Here is a 19,214-nt window from a genome sequence, read left to right on the forward strand (position 1 = left end):
ACTATGAGCTCCACTGAGATGGGATCTACTTCATATAGGGCTATATCCCCACTGTGAGGACCACATACTAGAATCTCAATATTTACTTACATAATAAATAAATGACCAAGTGAGTGAGTTAATATCCCATGCTATTATTCCCCCTACTCCCCACCTTTAGGCTACCTGTAGTATGCTATGATATCTACTTCTTTTTTCAGGGTTTTTATTTACAATCTTATATAGTTCTTAATTTTGCTTATATTTGAAAGATAGTCTGTAAGTACTGATTTAGTTTGCTGATTTCCATTCACAACTATACCTCACCATATCCTCCACTCCTCAATTGGCACTATGAAATATTAGCACTCAGTTCCAAAATAGAGGTAGGTATATATCAGATCATATTCAAAATCTCTAAGTCATTTTGATGAATAAAGCAAGTTTTAAAAAATACTTCCACTAATTAACACAATATATTTCCACAGGGCTATATTAAGAAATTTGAAGGCCCTAAACAATCCTAAATTTTGAAGGTATTGCTCTACCTAATTTGGGATATATTCCTCAAATTAAGTATAAAAATTTTGTAAATCTGGGAAGGATTTTTCTAATTTTGCTTTTGGAAAGATTTAACTACATGTAATTTAATTTGCAATTAGCTATGATTTTCAGTAATGATCATTCATACTTGGGAATATGTGTGAAATGACAAAAACCTAACCACCTATTGTTTTCAAATTCAATGACTTACTAATGTTAGTGATTCATCACTTACACATATAAAGTAAGAATAGAGGAAACATACCTCAACATCATAAAGGCCATAAATGAAAGAACCATAGCTAATATCATCCTCAATGGCCAAAAACTGAGAGCTTATCCTCAGCAGTCAGGAACAAGTCAAGGATGCCTACTTTCTTGATTGTTATTTAACATAGTGCTACCCTCAGCAGTCAGACAACAGAAAAAAATAAAAGCAATCCAAATCAGCAAGAAGAAGACAAACTTTCACTATTCACAGGTGGCATGATACTCGTAGAAAACCCCAAAGACTTCACCAAAAAAATGTTAGAGCTGATATATAAATTCAGTAAAGTCACAGGATACAAAATCAACATGCAGAAATCTGTTGCATTTCTTTACACCAATAATGAAGCAGCAGAAAGAGAAATCAAGGAATTGATCCTATTTATAATTGCACCAAAAACTATAAGATACTTAGGAATCAACCTAACCAAAGAAGTAAAAGGTCCAGACTCTGAAGACTATAGAACCACTTATGAAAGAAATAAAAAATGACACAAAGATATGGAATAACATTCCATGTTCATGGATTAGAAGAACAAATATTGCTAAAATGTCTGTATTACCCAAAGCAATCTATACATTTAATGCAGTCCCTATCAAAATACCACTAGCATTATTCACTGAGCTAAAACAAACAATCCTAAAATTTGTATGGAACCAAAAAAGAACCTGAATAGCCAAAGAAATCTTGAGAAAGAAAGACAAAGCTGGAGGCATCACAATTCTGGACTTCAAGCTATATTACAAAGTGATTAAGATAGTGTGGTACTGGCACAAAACAGACACATAGATCAACGGAACGTAATATTAACCCAGAAATGGACCCACATCTATATGGTCAACTAATCTTTGACAAAGCAGGAAAGAATATCCAATGGGAGAAAGACAATCTCTTTGACAAATGGTCTTGAGAAAACTGTCCAGCAACATGCAGAAGAATGAAACTGGACTACTTTCTTATACCCCAAAGTAAATTTAAAGTGGATGAAAGACCTAAATGTGAGATGGGATACCATCAAAATCCTTGAGGAGAACATAGGCAGCAAACTCTTTGACATCAGCCGTAGTGACTTCTTACTAGTCATGTTGCCAGAGGCAAGAGAAACAAAAGCAAAAATGAACTTTTGGGGCTTCATTGAGATAAAAAGCTTCTGCACAGCAAAGGAAACAATTAACAAAACTAAAAGGCAACCTACAGAATGGGAAAAGATACTTGCAAATGACATATCTGATAAAGGGTTAGTATCTAAAATCTATAAAGAACTTATCAAATTCAACACCCAAAGAACAAATAATCCAGTCAAGAAATGAGCAGAAGACATGAACAGACATTTCTCCAAAGAAGATGCACAAATGGCTAACAGACACATGAAAAGATGCTCAGCATTAGTTATCATCAGGGAAATGCAAATCAAAACCACAGTGAGATACCATCTCCCACCTATCAGAATGACTAAAATTAACAACAAATGGAACAACAGATGTTGGCAAAGATGTGAAGAAAGGGAACCCCTGCACTGTTGGTGGGAATGCAAACTGATACAGCCACTCTGGAAAACAATATGGAGATTCCTCAAAAAGTTAAAAACTACCCTATGACCCTGCAATTGCACTACTATTTAACATTATTTTTCAATTATGTAGTTTTATTTTTATACTTTAGAGGCAATAAAAATTTTAGGAATTAAATATTTTAAAGGCCCCTGAAAAGTGGTAGGCATTAGTTACTATATTCATAGTGCCCAACGGATCAAATGGCTATATGGCTATAGGTTTAAATATAGATGGAAATGCACAGAAGAAATAGAAGTTCTGGAATTATATACAATGAACTAACAGTTGTTAGTTCTAGGAAGAGAATTATGATTGGAAGTGGAGGGTTGAGGAACACTAGCCTAATTCATAATGCCTACATTTTACAGAGAATATGTTCCTATATTATTTTGAAAATACAACTTGAAAAGGGACTATGTTTTTAAATAAGTAAGGAGAAGACTAGAGTAAGAGATGTCATAGGCACTAAGGATTTTCAAGTAGATGTGGGTATTTTTTAATGATGGAAATATTTTTAGACCTATTTTTACCAGGCTGTAGCATATTTGGGTAGATGAATTAGGGTTAATTTTTTACAAAATAAGTAAAAGTCTCCAGGATAATTGTCCGAGAACTTTATTATAGTATCTGACTCTATCAGGAACTCTTAGAATGGATAATTCAATACATAACTTTTTTTAAAAAAAGATTTTTTTATTATTAATGAGAAGCACAGAGAAAGAAAGAGAGAGAGAGAGAGAGAGAGGCAGAGACACAGGCAGAGGGAGAAGCAAGCTCCACCTAGGGAACCCCACATGGGACTCCATCCCGGGCCTCCAGGATCACGCCCTGGGCTGAAGGTGGCGCTAAACCCCTGAGCCACCCGGGCTGCCCAATACATTGTTAATGTATGATTTTGTAGCTTCTAGATACATATAATGAAATACATATAATGATTTTACCAGAGGTAAAAATAAGTGGACTATGTTCCATTAATGTTGTTACTTTCTAGTAGTTTGGTTTCACCTCAGCATTTATTCTAAGACCTGGATCAGTTGCAAATGTTTTCTAAGAACACTAAACCAAAGGGTAGATTATCACAAAAGAAGATGGAAAATCCTCATTCCTTTAACATACATTTTAATGATTATTTTTGCTGATATTTGCAAGCAAACATGGGGTATTTAAATATAAGGATAAAAAGTGCATATTTAGTTTTTTTCTTTCAGTACTTTATTTTGTTTTAAAATTTTTTAAAGATTTCATTTATTTGAGACAGAACAGAGTAAGAGAGAGAAAGCAAGCATGAGTGAGGGCAGGGGGTAGGGGCAAAGAGAGAAGAAGCAAGCTGCCTGCTAAGCAGGGAGCCTGACCCAGGGCTCAATCCCAGGACTCTAGGTTCATGACCTGAACCAAAAGAAGACACTTAACCGACTGAGCCTCCCAGATGCGCCTAAGTTTTTTTTAGAGAGAGATAGCATAAACAGGGAGAAGGTTGGGGGAGAGGGAGAATCCCAAGCCAACTCTGCTGAGCATGGAGCCCGACATGAGGCTGGATCCCACGGCCCTGAACTGATGACCTGAGCTGATACCAAATGGGTTTAACAGACTGAGCCATCCAGGTACATTTTTATAATTGAAGTTTATTTGGTATAAATTATATTACTTTCAGGTGTACAACATAGTGATTTGACAACTCTATACATTACACAATAATCACCATGATAAGTGTAGTTATCATCTGTTATCATATGATGTTATTATAATATTATTGATTATATTCCCTATGCTGTACTTTTCATCCCCATGACTGATTTATTTTATAACTGGAAATGTGTACCTCCTAATCTCCTTATCTCTTTTGCCAGTTCTCCAACCCCCACCCCTCTGGCAGCTACCAGTTTGTTTTCTATATTTATGGGTCTATTTCTGTTTCTGTTTGCTTTGTTCTGTTGTTTGGATTCCACATTTAAGTTATATGGTATTTATTTGTCTTTCTCTGTCTGAGAATTATTTTCCTTACCATGATATCCATCCTCTAGGTCCATCCATTTGTTGCAAATGGCAAGATTTCATTCCTTCTTATGACTAATATTTCATTGTATGCATTTACCACATCTTCTTTATTCATTTATCTATCACTGAACACTTTATATTGCTTCCATATCTTGGCTAGTATAAGTAATGCTGTAATAAACATAAGAGTGAATTAGTATTTTAATTTTCTTTGGGTAAATACCCAGCAATGGAAATACTGGATTGTATGGTATTTTTAGTTTTAGTTTTTTGAGGAAACTCCATACTGTTTTTCACAATGGCTGCACCAATTTATATACCCGCCAGCAATGCACGATGGTTCCCTTTTCTCTAAATCTTTGTCAAGACGTGTTATTTCTTGCCTTTTTTATTTTAACCATGCTGACTGGTATGAGGTGATATCTCATTGTGGTTCTGATTTGCATTTCTCTGATGATTAGTGATGTTGAGCATCTTTTTATGTCTGTTGGCCATTTGTATCTCTTCTTTGAAAAAAATATCTAGTCAGATTCTCTGCCCATTTTAGATTATTTGGCTTTTTTGGTGTTGAACTATATGAGTTCTTTATATATTTTAGAAATTATTCCCTTATCAGATATGTTATTTGCAAATATCTCTCATTCAGTAGTTGCCTTTTTTTGTTGTTGATGGCTTCCTTCACTATGCAAAAGCCTTTTAGTTTGATGTAGTGCCAATAATTAATTCTGCTTTTGTTTTTCTTGCCTGAGGAAATGTATTCAGAAATATGTTGCTGACAGCAATGTCTAAAAGATTTCTAAAAAAATAATAATAAAATAAAAAAATAAAATAAAAAAATAAAAGATTTCTACCTATGTTTTTCTCTTAGCAGTTTTATGGTTTCAGGTCTTACATTTAGGTATTTAATCCATTTTAAATTTATTTTTGTGTATGTATAAGAAAGTGATCCAGTTTCATTCTTTTGCATGTTTTCCCAACACTATTGAAAATACTGTCCTTTCCCCATTGTACATTCTTGACCCTTTTACTATACATTAATGCACCATATGCACATGGGTTTACTTCTAGTCTCTCTTTTGTTCTATCCATCTATATATCTTTTTTTATGCCAATTCCATGATGTTTTGATTACATAACTTTGTTGTATATCTTGAAATCTGGGATGGTGATACCTCCAGCTTTGTTCTTTTTCAAGATGGCTTTGGATATTTGGGGTCTTAAGTGGTTCCATACAAATTTTAGGATTATTTGTTCTAGTTTTCTGAAAAATGCTTTTAGCATTTTGACAGGGATTACATTGAATCTATAGATTGCTTTGGGTAGTATAGATGCTGTAACAATATGAATTCTTCTAATCCATGAGAATAGTATATCTTTCAATTTATGTGTTTTGTCTTCAGTTTCTCTCATCTTGGTCTTCAGAGTGTGGGCCTTTCACCTCCTTGGTTAAATTTATTCCTAGGTATTTTATTCTTTTTGATATAATTATAAATGGGATTGCTTTCTTAATTTCTTTTTCTGCTAGGAAGTGTGTTTTAATGCATCCAAAAGCTTTCTGTTTTTACCCATTCAGACAAGACAGTATTATTTTAAATGTCATAGATTTTATATAGTCTAACCCAATAAAAAGTATTTTTCTAATATTCTGGCTACTACATGAATTTTTCCTACAGTAACTAATTTTTAAAAAGTAATTTTTGAGGTTTTTTTTTAAATAGCGTTCTTTGTCCACAAATTTCCTTTGGGTTTGGGCATTATTTTCAAATCCAAAATCTGAAATGACCATGATGAACACAAAGATAATTTTCTGTTTCATTTTTTAGTGTGAGGGAAATTATTTATTATTTTTTTATTTCCAAGATAAAGTCTAGAGAAGATGTTAATTGATTCCTTCCTTCTGGCAATATTTGAGAACTGGTAAAAGTATCATCCTAAAAACATGAGGTAGCAAGCAATGTTAAAAAAAAAATGTTGGAAAATATTAAAGCCTAATTTTCCAAACAGACATATTATGAAAGAAGGACTTGGAGCATTTAATACAAGGACAAGATACAAGAACAAAGAAATACATCAAACCAATGAGAACAAGATCATCAAAATGCCATAATATTTTTTAAAAAATGCCATAATATTCAAAAAGTAGCAAGCAGTAAGAAATTAGAGCATTGCTAAAAAAAAAAAAAAAGACAGGAGTGAGAACAGTGAATGTAAAATGGAGCTGTGAAGAGGAAAATTGAAGAAATTAAGAAAATTAACAAATTGCAAATTGCAGTTTTTAGTAGATTGTGACACTTGGATAAGGAAAAGTAATGTCAAAAAACGCTTGTTTTAAAATTCTAATTGTATTAATTCTATAACATGAACCAGATGCTATGCAAAACCATTCAGTTCAACTGATCAAATGGAAAATTACCTTCTTTCCAACAGGAAGCCGTGGTCATCCAATTTAAGAACTTCATTCTATTTTTGGCTTTGTGTCAATATTTGAGGTAATGTAGAAAAAAAACAGATCTAATGTAAGATAAATTCTGAGCCATTCCAGGTGGGTGTTTTAGGCCTGGGTTTAGCCAAAAGTATCTTGACATTGCTGTACTTTGGTTTTTGGTTTGGCAGGGCCAGGTATTTTGTGACCTCAGATCTGTTTCTCTGAACCTTAATGTTCATGCCATTCCAATTTCCTTACTTCATTTTAGACCAACTGAAATGGCTATCCTTTATTTTGAGTAGGCCTAACTCATTTTTAAATGTCCTGGAGAGAGACATAAAACTGAACCCAAACATCAAAGTCATATGCAAGGCCACCCAGACCCATAAGGAGTCTGACAGGCCTGTGCCCCGCTTGGCAACTGATGCATGTTCCCGGCATTACGCCTTCAAAATCCCAGAAAGCAGTAAACTTGCTCTGTATTTTCTAATTTGTAGTATGGAGGGGAAGATGAATTTTGGAGGAAATAAAAATGTTTTCCAGCTCCTGACATGAATATGCTGATGAAGTCCCAACCTCAGCATCTGGCATTTGGAGGTCAAGGAAATTAGTCCACATCTGGGAAGACTTGGGACATGGCCTAATACCTGGGGATTAAGCATGCTCAGTAAATACTCTCAGAAAGGGATTCAGCACAACCCAAAACTTATTACCTTCTGTCTCTCCAACACCAAATCTAAGAGAGCATTTAAAAATGATTCTCAACATTGCTGATTCTGCTGAATAAGATGGCTATTCAATTTGTTTTAACTTACGGAAGTTCCATTATGTCAAAAAATATTCTTCCTATGATACCAAGGTTATAAAAAATTAAGGTGACCAGCTGATTTTTTTTAAATCCATCCTAAATCTTGGACTATATTCAAAGGTTTAATTTTTTTTTTCTGTGTTCACCCAAATTAACTTGACCAGAGGCATCAGCCATGTGTGGAAGTTTTGTTTGTTCTACCTCCTTTACAGACTTCTCATTTAAATCACCAAAATAGGCCAACATTCTGTTTCCCTTTTCATAGGGATAAATAAAACAAACATACTCTCAGTGCTTGTGCATCATTGTTCCAATTTTATATTGCTGAATTTACTCAGATGGTCTTTCTGAACATAGCATTTGTCAGCCCTTTCTGATAGGAAGAAATAGCCCTCAAGCCTTTCTCCTGTCCAGTGGTTTGTTTGGCATCTATCCTACTCTGGTGTCCATTCACCTTAGATTTTCCAGAAGAGTCTCAGCTTTATTTTTTTTTAAGATTTTATTTATTTATTCATGAGAGACACAGAGAGAAGAGAGGCAGAGACATGGGCAGAGGGAGAAGCAGGCTCCATGCAGGGAGCCCTACATGGGACTCGATCCCAGGTCTCCAGGATCACACCTTGAGCCTAAGGCTGCACCAAACCACTGAGCCACCCAGGCTACCCGAGTCTCAGTTTTAAATATTGTGTTCTTCTGTTGTCATAAGACATTGAAAGTGAAGGGTCACCCCAGTATACTTCCTGAACCAAAATATCCACATGTGAGTTATGGCAATGTTTGGTACAGGTACTACTTTCTCAATGTCTTCATGGTTAGGTTATCCTACAGTGATCTAGGTTCTGACATCCCAAGACACCAGGCTTTTTTCTTGGTAAAAGCCTGTGGGCCGGATACTGCAGCAGTACAGAGCCCTGGGATGGACCGGCAGCACAGGAGCAGCTCTTCTGCGTGAGCGGGACATCAGTATGTCCAGAGGATGAAATCGAAGTGGATGCTGAAGACGGAAATGAAGAACAATGCCACCAATCAGATGCACTTCAGGCCCAAGTGAGGTTCTGAGCGTCTCTGAGGATTGAGTGGTGTGTGTCCTGCACAAGTGTCCTTCTTGAGGCCCGGACGCAGCCGGATTAGAAGACAGGCCCTTTTTGCTGCTACTTGTCTTTGTTCTTTGTGTTCTTACCTAAGAATAAAAGTCAGAATCCTGTCGGCAAAAGAAAAAAAGAAAGAAAGAAATTATTGTATTGTATTATTGTAGGCCAATAATTTCTGCAGTAGATCCTATTAGCAGAAAGAATTCCATCATACTTACAGCCAATCACAAACATTCTCAGAGTGAATAGGATGTTCTAAAATATCTCATTGCTGTTTCCAAACTAAGCAGAAGCTTTCTCATATGGACCTCCAGAAGTCCCTTCTTTTTTAATATCCTTTCTTCCTTCCTTTCCTACCATCTGTCCATCTTTAAGATCTTGTCACTCACCCTGTATATGAGCTCTGGGAAACCCATTCTTGGTTTTATCCAAAGAGAAGATGGTGAGTTCTCACTTTCTTCAGAGCAGAGCCCTTTCAAAACCAACTTACCTCATGTATGACATGTAGTGTTATTCTGCTAGAAAAATCCCTCCTGGGCAGAGGTGAAGATGCACTGGAATAGAGGTGATGAGAAGTCCATTTTATCATAGAAGAATAACAAGAATTTAGGAAGAAGAAAATATTTGCATAGAAGACTCCACAGATAATAGATTTTAAAATCATTGAAATGATTGAAATTGGCACACTGCCTATCAAGATAATAGTAGCTAATACCACTGAGTATGTTTTTTAATAATAGATACTGAGCTAAGTGCTTTGTTTGGATTGTATTATTTAATACTCAAAACCATTCTAAGTAGTAAGTGTTATTTTTGTTATAATTTTGTAGATGGGGAAACAGATTAGGAAAATTAAATTGCTTATAATTAGACCATCCTGACTTTTAGTTCAGAAGATGATGTGCACTGTCCACATTATAGTTACTGGAGTATAAAAGTCAATCCTAGATTAAATTAAAAGGACTTGGAGGTGAAAAGGTTTTGTACCCACCCACCACTCCACTACACATACTCACATAGAGCTTAGAACAATGACCTACACACATTAAGAACTAACAAATGTTTGTGAAGTGCATGAAGGCACAGCAGGATTTGCATAGGTTAATGAAGGCATATACCACATTTTTGGAGTTATAGTCAAGTGTTTACTCTTTAAGATTACACATATAGAAATAAGAAGTGAAATATAGCAATGACAGGGAACATATTTAAAAAGAGAAATGAAAGACCCTAACCAGAAATAAAAACAAGATAAATACCACCCTGGACCAAAAATGGAATAGAGATGGAAAATGGTGAGCTGGCTGAACCTAAAAGCCCTCTAGGTTCTGGGTCTGGACGCAAGCAGTGGCTTCCAGGAGGCAGGTTTTGTGGGGTCAAGGGCACTAGAAATTCTCCATCACACATGGGGCTAGAGCCAGGCTCATAAGTATGAAAGCAGGGGCTTAGGTAGGCCTCTCTTAATCACAAAAAGAGACTAAAGAACAAAAGAAAATAACGTGGCAAAAGTGGTCTTCCTAGATCTCTGGTCTTTAGAGAGCTGAGGATCTGAGAAAGCAGCATGTCAGTTCATCAAAATATGAGATAGTAAGCCAGGTTGCCTGCTGGCTCTGCAAAGGGATCTACTATCTCCAGTATCTTAGAGTAACGGGCATCCAAAACTGTTCTTACTCTTCTTAACTTAGGGGCTGAGAGGGCCAGGAGAAGGTACTTGAAAATCTGCTATCCTGAGAATCAGAGACAAAAATACTGTAAAATCTAATATTTAAAAAGCCAACAAAGTCAACAATGAAAACATTTTTATAGAATATTTTATAGACTACTTTTGGCAAAACATTTAAATAAGTATGCTAAATATGTTCAAAAAGAAAATGAGGCATTGCTTCTTTTAATAAGAATAAGAAAAACTCAAAAAAAAAAAAAAGAATAAGAAAAACTCCATAAAATAAAAACAAGGAAAAATAAAATAGGTACAATAGCAAAGAAAAAGAACCAACCATAAACTTGGAAAGGAAAGATGTGATATCAGAATGAAAATAGGATAAATTCCAGAAAGGACAGAGTTGAAGAAAGACTAGTCATTTGGACAACAGTAGATAGAACACAACCTGCTTTTCAGTTCACGTCACAAAGAAAATACCTACTAGGTCTTGACCTTTTCTTCCCAAAGGCAGTCGAACATCTGTGAGATGTGGCTTTGAGTCTAATTAAGCCCTTCCAGACTTAGTTTAGCAACCATCTCTGATGAGAGCTTTCCAAGAGTAAATCCATCCTGTTTCTGTGTATTAAGGATATTCAGTCACCGTGAAAGTGTATGTAGACCCACTTTGCTAGAATAAGGATCCTAAAGCAATGAGAAGAAGTGACTTGGCCCTTCTACTCACTCCCTCAAGTACATTTTGGTGACCAAAGACGGGGATGAAGCATCCCTGAGTGATTCAGTAACCACACCTCTGTGCTCTACTAGAGTCCAGAGTATAACGGGCTGAAAAGCCCTTCAACCCCGAGATAGTCTTCGGTGAAAGAACATCTATCTCTGTTGCCAGGAGTTGCAGAAGAAAGAGCTTGGGAATTAGAAAAAGTGTTGGTTACTCTGTCCAAGGAGAGAAATAATGCTAATGGGGTTTGTGTAGTCCAGGGCAAAATCAATCTCCACAAGAAGGGTTGTGTATGTGACTGTGTGGAGGTCCCATTCCTGGTTGAGTTTCTAGATGTGTGGTGAATAAGATACATCAAAAAAAACACCTCATTGAGTACTATATTCTAGAAGTATAGACCCTGGTCAAAGAGACTTGGAGGGCTTGTAGCTGAGGGTGACATACCATACCTGAGATAGTGGCTCCCCTTGAAAGGAGCCTTCTGGCAGAAGCACAGAAACTAGAAGTATGTTGTGAAACTGAGGAGCGTTGTGGGACCTGAGGCTGCAGAACAGAACATGTATGTTGAATCTTCTTTCAGTTTATTCAAACTTTTAAGAATGCTGTGAATTTGAAAGGTTGATGCTAATCATTATTGGGGATTTGAGTAAAATTAATATTCCCTGGGATTTTCAATGCAAGGGCATTTCCTACACAAAGCTGCATAAACAGCAGTGGCATCCTGAGAGTCCATTACAGAGTTTGACTCATTTTATTTGGAGCATCCTCTTAATGGTGGTTGCACTGAGGAGTTTTGCTTATACCTTGATCTTATATAGTCTCAAGCTGAGCACTACATCTTTCTGGCCCCGGGCAATGCCATACTAGATCCAAAGTGCCCATGCTGGCCTCTGGAGGTGTCTTTCCTATCCCTGCCCACATCTGGTCTGCTCACTCATGTCCTCAGGTCAAGCTTTCCTTCTGCCCTTTAGCAACTCTTACCTTCAGAAGATTCTTCCTCCCCTCATAACTATCTTGGGTAACAACTTCTTTTCATGTTTTCCTGTCTCATTATTTATTTTAATAGTTTTGTTTCCCTAGAAACACAGAGCTGGAAGAAACTGTAGGCATTACCCAGTTTAGCACCCACATCTTACAGATGAGAAAACTGAGGCTCAGGGAGTATAAGGGGTGTGTGTGTGAGACAACCATGGGATCTGGCTCTTCTCAGAGACCTGGCTTTGTTTCTGGGACTTTACGTCAATAGGGTTTCTCAGGATGGCAGACTCTTCCTGCAGCCCTTGAGAACACCCCAGAAGTCCAGCAGTGCAGGTCATTCTGAAAGTATCTGCTGTCTTGGGAATAGGCTGAGTCAGTCTCTGATCTTTTTGGACTCTTTACATAGTCTGACCCAGTGTGCTCCTTACCCAGCTTCCTGACAGTCCTGATGTCATCCAGAATGTTCTCTCTCAGCCTGACCTGATTCTCCATCTCATTGCTTCTGCCTAATATCAATCTTCTTGCCAAGGAATTTGCCTACTCGTCCAGCAGCAGGTTGCATCATTCTGCTCCTCCTAAGTGTTTTTTGATGCCACTTGATGACCATGAGCAAGGATCAGTCGTTAGTTGGGATCAGCTCAGCCCCCAGCTCCACAGAGATTGAGACATGACCCATCTGCACCTGCATGCTGTGCCTGCCAAGACAATGTGCTGGGGAAGATGTTTACAGATTTTAAGGCTGATGAGGATGGGGCTCCCAGAGAGTTCTTGCTGGACATCTGTGACCCAGGGCTTCTCTTTAAGGAGAATAAAGTGAGGCAAACTTAAATGGGCTTAGAACCATAGAATGTTAGTCCTGAATGATAAGTAAAAGTAACCTGGATAAGAGCCCAGTGGGTATCAGATTTAAGAAGCATCCACTTTGTCTTGGGGGATTATTAAAAATTCAGATTTGGGCGCCTTACCCAGAGAGAGAATATGGTTTACTTGGTCCACAGTAGAGCCCTGGAAAGTGACTTTCTAATAAGCACATGCAGATACTACATGACTGCTCATCACTCTAATTTGGAACCCCTCAATATGCACACCTCTTTTGCTGCAAATAAGGAAAATAAGGGCCAGCACCTCTTGATCCTCCACTCAGCCGTAGCAGGCTGTCATTCCCCAGCCCTGTACAGAAGAGACCTCTAACTTTGATCTTATGCCTCTGTGTGGCCATGACTCTTCTCCTGGTTCAGTGATAGGTGGGCTGTATTCCCAGAAGAGTACCTGGAGGAAAGAAGAAATCCATGGGTATGAAGAAGAGAATTAGAAAAGCAGTGAGGATAGCTGCAAATGCTTCCTCACTTTGCCAAAGGAATTTACTGAGCCAAAGCATCCAATCAACTCTGGAAAAAAAGCCATCAGCCACCTGCCAACCCATTAAATGTGTGGTCAGACACTCATCTAATGAAACCAACATGAATGTCTGCTGAAGCCTTTCTTTCTTCCAGCATCATCTTCTTCCTTCTCCATCCTCCTCCTCCTCTTCCTCTTCTTCCTTATTTTACCTCCCCAAGTATAATATGAAATACCAAGTTGGAGAGAGAAATTAATACGAATGTTGCATTGTGTACACTATGTCCAAGAGTTTTTAAATGTGACGTCATACAAATGCAAATATGTCAAGGTATCCCCTAATTCCCAAAGTCCCCTGGAAGTGATGAAGCAGCATAGTCCTGCCTTCTTGGCATTCCTTGCACTTCTTTTTCTCAAGGGGATGCCAATGATTGAGTGTTGCATACGCAGAGAGTGCAGAAGAGGAGGCATTAACAGTTTCCTAGCAGAAATGCTTTCTTAAAGAATGATTTTATCTCTCAATCTGAGTTCCTCTTTAAAATTAAAATAGCCATACAGCTCTTTTGCACCTAGTGTGCAATTTCAAATTGCATCCTCTTGCAGTTTTCCCCGTGCTTGCCAAGACCTGGCGGATAAGAGGATGTTTTATATGTTCAGTATAAGTTTTGTTCCACTTACACACATTAATCACCAAATGCCAAGCAGTGACAAATATATGGGACAAAACAGGCAGCATAAATAACATTTTAAGGTGCCCAGATAAGAGCAAAGTCAACATCTCCACGTACCACCTCAAATCTCTTTTGGAATTAGATGGTGGTATAAATTTGGAGCCATAAATAGGTAAGACACTTCTGTACTGTTATGCTAACATCATAAAAACAAGCCACTTCTTTTCCCCTTCTGAATGTGCCTGAATTTGAACCAGAAGTCAGAACAGTTTTAGAGAAACACAAAAATGTGCTAAATAAAAGCAAATTTAAACTGGGATTTTTTTTTTAATTACTAAATGAAAGTTATCATCATCACACATTGCAGCTACTTTAGAGCTCCAGTCACAAATTCCTGGATAAATCATCCTCTTCATTTTGTTGAATAACATTCCACACATGGATTTACTTAAAATGTGACAGTTACAATGCTAATCATTCCTGTAATGAGATAGTGGTGGAAGCCCAGATGATAAAATATAAGGAGTAGCCCTGCATGGGTTTGGAAAATCCCCCACACATACATGCGTTAAAAGTGTCGGTTCTCAAGATGTGCTGGGCAAGTTCTGAACCCCACTGCTTTGGGAGCAAAAGGTGTCTCACATGGGTCATCCCTCAGGAGAGAGTACATGACTGCTCAACAAGTGATGGTAACGATAGACACATCCATCTCTATACAAGCTGAGACACTCCCAGATACTGAGAGGACATGCCTCACAACTGGATACCTCTGGATTTTATGAAGAACTTTTGGGGGAAATGAAGTACCATTTAGCATGCTAATGTATCAGAAGTGATTTTATTCTGGTTTTATAAAAGAAATGTTATTTTACTCATAAAAATATCATATACAGTTTATTGGCACCAACCGCAAAATCATAATCTAAAGATGCATGCAGCAATATTTCAACAATTCTGGGCAAAAGGTATATAACCAAATGATTAAAAATATATTGATATCAATATATATAAAATACAATAAGTTTGCTGATGAATCAAATTCTATACCTTTCAGGTTGTAACATAAGTGCAGACAACAATTTTGCCTTTCATAGAATGCCAATACCTAAAAAGTCAGCCATAATATAAAATGTACATGAATGGATTTTTATATAGCACCTTGGACAAAATAAATATATCATGGAAAATTCAAAGAAGTGGCAAGACACAATAAAGTAATAGAAAATAATTCATAGATATAGAGTCAAAGTGCACTTTAAAAATAACTGATAGAAAGCTTTAAACTACATAATAAATTTGAAAGAATTCCAGTCTCATGTGTAGGCATGCAACAAAACCAAATTGTTCCCTGACTGTAAGTAACAATAGGAAACAAAGGGAAACATGAATTCTAATAGATACGACCTTGAACTTGTTATTGTATTGACTCTATTGGTTTTAAGTCTTAGCTTATTTTGAGGCAAATATACATCTCAAATATTAGTAAAATAACAGCAAATCTACTTCTTATCAACTGTGTGGCTTCAGGTTTGTTACTTTTTATTTAACAAACACTCACCCACTCCCACCCCATCTTCTACCCCTCCCCTGCATGCCAGGTCTCACCATAAGGAATACTACTATCACTGTGGTCCTGGTATCCACCCGCCCCTGGAGGAGCTCATTGCATATAGGAAAAACTTGTATTTGGGGGAGGTTGAGGGAATGTATGTCACAGCCAACAAATCCAGGATATTTGGATAACTGTAGTAATGGCTAGTACATTGATGTCTTTTGTTATTTTAATTTTCTCTAGCAAAAAGGCAACAGCTGCCAACATAGTGCATTTTTGAGTAAAATGGTTTTACTAATCCAGTATAATCAGTTGATTTATCTAGCCAAAAGGAAAAGGGGAGCGTGACTGGCTTTGTATTAGTACAGTCTTGTACCCCAAAGCAAATAAGCCCTGGCAGAAGTAAATGGATAGAGGTACAACAACTAACATTGAGACAGGAGGGGAGACCTATGCTGACAAGGAGCCCATGGTCGGGATGTAGCAGTGTATTGCACAGTGCTTACAAGCAAGAGGACCTGATAGCAGTAATTAGAAAGATTGGCTTACTTGGAACATTAATGTTCTGAGGGACAACTGTGCCAAACTCCTCAGGAATCTATTTAGCTGTCCTAGCCCTGGACCAGTGATGTGTATTGATACCAGTGACTTTCCAAAGCTGTAATAATAATACTAATAAACATATTTCAGAACCGCAAGTGTGTCTACACATCAGCTCACAGTCTACTACAGTCTGTGTTAACATCTGAGTCTGGAGCTACTAAATGAGCATCAGACAAATTGAATATAAATTGAGTAATGAATGATATTTAGATGCCCAAGGATTAATTATATTGCAATTGTATATCCAGTCAGTCTGCTCTCATAAAACAAGGAAATGCACATTCTAGAAAATTTCCCATTAAAAACAAATTATATCTAAGATTTAAAAGGTTTGAAGTCATCTGAATAAACTTGGCCATCCAGAAATTCTTAATTCCCGAAACACTCTGAATTGTAGAACACTTTAAATAGATACTATGTAGAGTGAGATTGATTTTATGTACAGTGTCTCCTTTTAAAAGTCATTTATCTTCTTTCACTTCCTATCTATATACCACAAGTGTTCATTTTGTTGCACTAACATAGTTTTCTAACTCAGCATAAATTTCCCTTTTTTTAAAATCACAAACTTGTAGTCTCCTCCCTTTTTCTCTTTTCTTTCCTTGTGGAAGATATTTACAATGCAGACAAAATGTCTACCTATTGAACGTTAGTATAAGTTACAACGTATGAGCACATTGTCTCCCTGAAAAAAAAAAGAAGAGAGTCCATGAGGTCCTATACTCTGGTTTTCTGTGGCCTTCTCAACACTAATCCTAGAATTTGAACTTGAAGAGATCATACCATACACATAGTTTAGCCTATTCTTATTTGCTGACTGAAGACAATAAAGCTGTAAAGTTATTTCCTACTAGCTCCAGTCCAGTGCTTGTCTCACTGCATAGAAATTCCCCATCCCATAAGAATTCCCCACCCCCCACTTCCTTTTCTTACTGATGGTAATGTGCCCTGAAGGTTCTTTTTCTTGTTTGGGAAGAGAGGAGTGAAGAGGGTGGTAGGAGGGGAGTCGGATGGATACTACTTGTCCAGAATATTATGAGGATGCATGAACATTGTAAATATAATAATTGTACTTTCTCAAGAGAAAAGCCCCTAAAATAAACATAAAGCATTAACAAGAATCAGATATAGTTTGCTTAACCACAATATGGTTAACATCCAATCCAGATGTGAAATATGGAATTTAGAAATATATGCCTTCAAAACTAATCTCTTTTCCTTCCTGAACATTCAGATTGGCATGCTACAGAATTTAAACCTCTTCTTCAGTATCCCCATGGCTATGATTATGAACATTTCCAGCAGTGTTGTAAATATGTAAACAAAATGCTGTGAAATAATGACTTTTTTTTTCAGAAAGTACATACAATATGTCTACCATAGATTTTTCTTCAAATCCAAAAAAGATGGTTTGATATCCACAAGCTGTTCTTTTTCCTATTCTTTGAGCCATGGTGCCAGCACACTAACCTGGTCAAGCAGAATTCCAGGGCTCTGCCTCACTTGACCAAGTTTGCTTCTGGTCTCCTGGTGGCCCCTGGGAGTTCATCACCTCCTCGGGACAATACATTGCTGGCAAGGGCAGTCTCTGTACAACTTTGTATAAAGGACTTTCTCAACTTTGCACAGAGCACCCTCATTGAAACACACACTTTCTTGGGTAACAACCTTCCTGCAATCTACATATAACGTCAATCAAAGCCAACTGTAGCCAAAATCATGACCAGGCATGAGTCGCTTCCAGAATATTCTGTAACCTTTGCCCTTTGGCAACTTGGTGACCTTCAGTATTCACACTATTACAAAGGGAGTTTTGGTAAGTCCGTGAAGTTGCTTTATCTTAATGAGATTGTTCCAAATAAAAAATCAGTGGTCTAGTTCAAAGCATGCTTATGGATGAAAATGCTGAATAGCAATTTGGATGCAGAAATAAATTGAAGAATTATTTATATCCAAGCCAAAATCCATATAGAAACACCTGAAAAAAACAAAAACAAAAACAAAAAACACGCACAAAAAAATAAACTTTGGGGCTTATGAAAAAAACTGAGGTAAAAAAAAAACACATTTGTCATGAGAAAGACAGCTTTAGTTATTTTTTAAAAGGCAGTGTGGTTGAGTTAAAATCCCATTAAGTCAGTGAACTATTACTTTCTGAGTTCAAAAAGCGACGCTTTTATTTTCTTCATTGTCCTTGAATTTAGTGCTTTTAAACTGGAGATCTGTCATTTATTTTTTTTCACACTTAATCCACTTTATTTTTCCAAATCTTTGCCTCTCTTCCTCAACCCATCTACATGTATTTAATTTTCTCCCTTTTCCAAAAGCCTAAGAAAAGAGGAGAGAAAGAAAAGATTTTCCAATTAGAAGCTTAAGTGAAATGTTGATAACAGTTTTCATCAAGCTTTTGCAGCCACAACTATAACAAATTGAGTGTTTTCAGATACTCTAAACAGCTCTGATACTCTGAGAAGGAAATGTGCTGATTAACGTATAAGTCATTGAACTGGGTTAGGTGCTAAATGAGAACTAGGAGAAGAGGTGAACCAGTTATCAAATGTTCCAGGAGCATTGCCATGTTAAGGCTCTGATGTTGGGACTCCTGCACCTGTCCTTCTTCTGACCTGCCCACCAGCCCTCTCTTAACTACTCATCGCCTGAAAAAGCCCCTCCCCATTTTTTTCACAAATATGTATTGAGCAACTATTATATGGTTGATACTATTCTAGGTCGCTACCTTCATGGAATGTACATTCTAATTGGGAGAGGAAGAGAGAGACAATAACATCAAATTATCCCAAGAGTTAAGTGATACAAATATATATATATATATATTATGAAAGATGGAGAATGACTTCAATGGGTATCAAAAGGAGCACTCGGAGAAGACTCCTAAGACCATTTACTATTACATGTCAGCTGCCTTCTGAGATGCTACAACTCAGAAACTAGGTCTTCATGTCTATCTGAAGAGATGAAACTTTTTTTAAAAGAATAGTCAAATATAGAATAATATGCAAGTATTTACCCTT

At 37.0% G+C, this 19,214-nt stretch overlaps 1 protein-coding gene and 1 long non-coding RNA gene across 14 annotated transcripts in view; one reads left to right on the forward strand and one right to left on the reverse strand.

Annotated features, from left to right (window-relative positions):
* The window catches only part of LOC111092302, a 194,790-nt gene that overhangs the window by 151,301 nt on the left and 24,275 nt on the right, over positions 1 to 19,214 (forward strand). The window lies entirely within an intron of this gene.
* Positions 7,885 to 19,214, reverse strand: part of LOC111092301 (ankyrin repeat domain-containing protein 26-like) — a 95,430-nt gene continuing 84,100 nt past the window's right edge. For 4 of the 12 annotated variants that reach the window (XR_005378380.1, XR_005378382.1, XR_005378383.1 and 1 more), the window contains exons 4-5: positions 10,807 to 13,287; positions 7,903 to 9,216 (exon numbers count right to left, since the gene is read on the reverse strand). The gene's annotated coding sequence lies outside the window, so the exon portion shown is untranslated. Of the gene's footprint in view, positions 9,217 to 10,806; positions 13,288 to 14,851; positions 18,511 to 19,214 lie in introns of those variants that run through there. The other 8 variants (XR_005378378.1, XR_005378379.1, XR_005378375.1 and 5 more) reach the window with 7 other exon arrangements.

The sequence above is a fragment of the Canis lupus genome, chromosome 25 (genome assembly GCF_011100685.1).
Source record: "Canis lupus familiaris isolate Mischka breed German Shepherd chromosome 25, alternate assembly UU_Cfam_GSD_1.0, whole genome shotgun sequence".
In the NCBI taxonomy this organism is placed as follows: Eukaryota; Metazoa; Chordata; class Mammalia; order Carnivora; family Canidae; genus Canis; species Canis lupus.